Genomic DNA, 4,106 nt, shown 5'->3' with positions numbered 1-4,106 from the left:
CTTGGCTTTCCAACACAGGAGTGTAAGGTCTCGATGTGAGTGCTGAGGGGTAACACAGAGGCTTCTGAATGCCTTCTGGTGGGCCCTGAGCATCTTGCTCAGAGCCTCGGAGAACAGACAGGAGGAGATTACATGGCAGGTCCTCTTCAAAGTGTGCTTCTGCCTCTGAAGGCATGACCATTCCAGGGATGCAGATAGGTGGGAGCTTCATTCTTGGCTCACTCCTCTCTAATTTTCTAGCAGGAATTCTCTTTCCTCTTGGCCTTAGGAAGCCCAGCCTCGGATAGCTCTCATCCCCATCTCTTGGGCTGGGCTGCTTTGCGACCTGCCTCCCACAATTCACTCCTGAAGCAACAGCAGTCAGAGGTTGACCGCATTGATCTAACAGCAACTCCACTAGCCCACTCTCCATGGTGCTTTCTTCTGAAGTGTCCTTGAAGGATCTTGCCTTTGCATTCATTTCTCTTTCTAACTTCTGCTGCTGCTTCTTCAGGGTTTCCAGAGCATCATGGACAACAATTGCAGCATACACATTTCCTTCTGAATGGACTTGCTGAACTTGGGACATCGCATTTTGGATGCTACGCCTTGCAAGCGTGCTACTCTCTCGTGATACGGCAGCAACATTGTGGAATGGTTGCAACACGGGCAACCTTGTGGCTTCTGCTGTCCAGTGTTTGGATGCTCTACATGATGCTTCTACTTCCTTCATCGCTCGGGTTGAGAAAGGTGTCCGGCATGCCTGCAGTTGTCTCTTAGAAATAGTCTCAAGGGGCAGCTTCAGGATTTCAGCAAATTGACAGTGCAAGTGATGTTCAAATTGCAAAGCTACAAACGATTCCAAGGTGGATCCAACCCTCTCAACAGCATCTTTGGCGATTTTGTCAAGAGACGCCAGAGAAGTTGCTGTTATAGCCTGGTAATTCAGCTGCCCTCAGCCTGCTTTCTTCCAGTTTGCCAGCTCACCTGGCTCGTGCGGCTACGTACGGCTCCCTCTGCCCGGCCGACAGCCTGGGCTCAGAGGCATCTGATGCACTGCATACCAAATGCTTCCCTAAGGCATCAGTAACGGTTGCTACAATCTCTCTAGCCACCAGTCCAATTTCCTCCTGGAGATCTGGAGATGTCGTCTCAGAAGGCTCTGCCCTTCTAGCACTAGCAAGCAACCTTCCACTGATTGCCAGTGGAGCCCTCCTTAAAACATGGACCAACCAATCCAGCTCTTTCACCCTCTCCAGCACTTCCTCCAGCATGCTCTCAGCCACCTCTTCCAGCTCCTGGGCTTCTGTCCTTGTAGTCCCTATCAGCGTAGTCCGGATTTCACTATGCAGCTCTTCACGTAAAGACTTCTGTATCAGAAACCAGGAGGAACTGATGAGTGAATGGCAAACAAAATGGATAGAGGAGATGGAGGAGGTTGTGTTATTGTGCTGGACACTTTGCTCTGGACTCCTCTCCCATCATGGGTGCTGCCTGCTCTCACGACACCTCTGCCTCTTATTGCAGGCTCGTTTGCACCTCTCCCAGTACTGATGTGAAGAATGCTAGTTGTGAGACCAAGAAAAAAAAAAAATCCTTGTTCCTGGAGCACCCAGCTGTTGTCGTGCTTTCTGAGAGGCCATTCCACCTGATGGAGCCAGGCAGCATTGAATGTGTTCCGCTAATGAGAATCGGGCAACAGCAGGCTCTCCTCTAAGCTAATCTTTGATCTCCTGCAGCAGGAAAGTAACCCATGAATGGCTAAGCACTGGCACTATCGCCTTCAGGGATGCTCCATGTTTGGCTGCTCACCACACGAGAAAGCAGCAACAGGGACCCTGGGAATACTTAGTGCAGCTAATGGATTTATGCTAAGCATGGGAGTCCGTGAGCACAAGAGCCCACGAAGAGTACCCGGCACACCTGGTCTCGCTCAGCCTGCTGGAGGAGGCGTTTCTCTTCTTCAAGGGCCTCAAGCTTCTCCATCCTCTGCACAGTCATGGCAAGAAACCTTTAAAGACAAATGAAGATGGCTGAAACAGAGCACCTGGAGCTGTCTTGCCCAGAGCTTTTTCTGCTTAGCCACTGCCATCATCCTGCTCCAGAGTTCTTGGCTCAAGTGCCCCAAACAGCTTCCAGCTGGCTCTGCCAGGCTCCAAACACAGACTGCGCCACTGTAGGCACAATTAGCATCTGGTCACGCAGGAATCTGGTGGTGTTTCCTGGAAGACAAGGCTCCAGCCAGCACCTCGCTGACAGGCCACAGGCCCGCTCCTACAGCAAGCCTTGCTTGTCCTGTCTCTGACCTGTGCCTCATCTCCCTCTCAGCATCTCTCAAACTCTCTCTTTGCTCCCGCAGCAGCCACTCTCAGAGGTGAGAAATGTCCATCCCCTCTGGCGGTTCGGGGACATCCTTTAATTTTGCCAGCAGTCATCGAAGCACCTTCTGAAAGTTGACACCAGGTTTTAGCTCGCCTTTGCCACGAAATGCTCTCACACAGCTGCATGCTGAGGCTTCATGCTGGCCCAGAGCAGTGCTCCGCTTCAGCCATACACCCGGGGCAGAAGAGAAGGGCTTCCCTCGGCACTCTGGGCACTCAGGGACGACTTTCCTGCCTGTCCCCACCCCACCCCATCCCTAGCATCCTGCACTATCGCAGCTCGGACCAGGTAGTCGTTTCTACAGCTGAACGCCCGGCCTGCCAGCACAGGCCTCGCTGCTTCTTCAGTTCATGCCGTGCTGAGATAAAATAAGTGAAGCCCCAGCCCTCTGCACCATGAAGCAGGCCTATGAACACTGCACTTTACTTACTTGTTCTCGCTGGCACATTTTGTCAGCCTCTATTTTGAGTGTCATCAGATACTGCCTGTATTCGTTGAACTCCCACAGAGTGCAAACCACCTGTGGAGAGACAAGGGGAGAAATCACCAAGACTTGTCACGCTAACTATGTGGCTTGCCTTCCCAGAAACAGCAATAACCCAGCAAGAGCTGCTCCCCTGCACACCCTGCCCTCCCCAGCAGCTGGGGCCTTTGCTCCCACCCACCCAGGGGGAGCAGTGCTCCTCACTCTGCTGCCAGGCCACCCACCAGCTGCTATGCCAGTGCTCAAAGAGCTCGGCACAGCCTTGGAAGAGCAGGTGTGGGAATTCCCAGAGCGGGTCTGCCTGAGGGCAGAGTGAGAAAAACACTCTGATGTCCAACCTACTTTGCCATCGCTGGTGAAGTAACCTCCTCTCTTTAGTGTCTGGAGGTTATCTTTGCATTTGTAGTAGGCCCATGACTGCAGGTCGTGCAGACTGTTGTACTCGGTGCTCAGCAAGTGACAGTGTGGATCTCCCAAAGCAAAATAACCGGATGGCTGGTGAAGTGTTAAATGTATCGTCCACAGCATGAGCAGGGTAGGAAGGAATCAGGAAAGACGCAAAGACACTTCTGAGCTTCCTCAGCCCATAGGGTAGCTTTTTCAGGCCTCTGAGCTTTAGAGTAATTCCTGGCTCAGCACTTAGCTCAGCTCCCTATTTTACCCAAAGGAAAGATTTCTCTGCTTGAGAGACTCTTCAGCTGAGGAAAAGCCCAGGGCCTACAGCTTCAGTCTTGTGGTTATCTCCCATCTCTTTGCTAGGTCTCTCAGTGTGTGTGGGCAGGGAGATGATGAACAAGAAGGGACTTTTCCTTCCCCTTTCTACTGCTTTTACCTTTTCCCCCAGCTCGGTCTGGCAAAAGACAGGGTGGGAGCCAGGCAACAAAGGGATTTTGACCCCGAGCGGGATGTCCAGCAGCTCAGTACATCTTACTACACCTGCTGTCTTCTGCACTCAAGCTAGAAAGACAGAGACGCTCATGGACATTCAGGCCACCATCTCAATAGCCTTCTTGCACAGCTGTAGAGAGAGAAAAGCAATTTAGCATGAATGAGCATCAGCAGGGAGAGGGATTTGAACCTAGGACACAGAAGAAAGAAATAAAGGAACCACAAGACTGATTCCGGAGGACAAGATAAGGAAGTAGAAGAGCCAGACAGCTACGCAGAAGTAAGTAACCACAAAGACTGGTTCCAAGGGACAAGATAAGGGAGTAAAAGAGCCACCAACAACTATGCAGAAGCAAGATAAGAAGTAAAGAAC

At 51.7% G+C, this 4,106-nt stretch overlaps 1 long non-coding RNA gene across 1 annotated transcript; it reads right to left on the bottom strand.

The window, feature by feature from the left end:
• Nucleotides 1–559: 559 nt before the first annotated feature.
• Nucleotides 560–3,848, bottom strand: LOC135323724 (uncharacterized). The gene is made up of 4 exons (XR_010385236.1): nucleotides 3,678–3,848; nucleotides 2,792–2,881; nucleotides 1,903–1,990; nucleotides 560–1,349 (listed from the first exon to the last, which is right to left on the bottom strand). It is a non-coding gene; the product is annotated as an uncharacterized LOC135323724 (long non-coding RNA).
• Between the last annotated feature and the right edge of the window lie 258 nt (nucleotides 3,849–4,106).

Source organism: Dromaius novaehollandiae, chromosome 27 (assembly GCF_036370855.1).
Source record: "Dromaius novaehollandiae isolate bDroNov1 chromosome 27, bDroNov1.hap1, whole genome shotgun sequence".
NCBI classification, from domain to species: Eukaryota; Metazoa; Chordata; class Aves; order Casuariiformes; family Dromaiidae; genus Dromaius; species Dromaius novaehollandiae.
The sequence above is the reverse complement of the archived record's forward strand: the minus strand, read 5'-3'. Positions and strand labels throughout refer to the sequence as shown.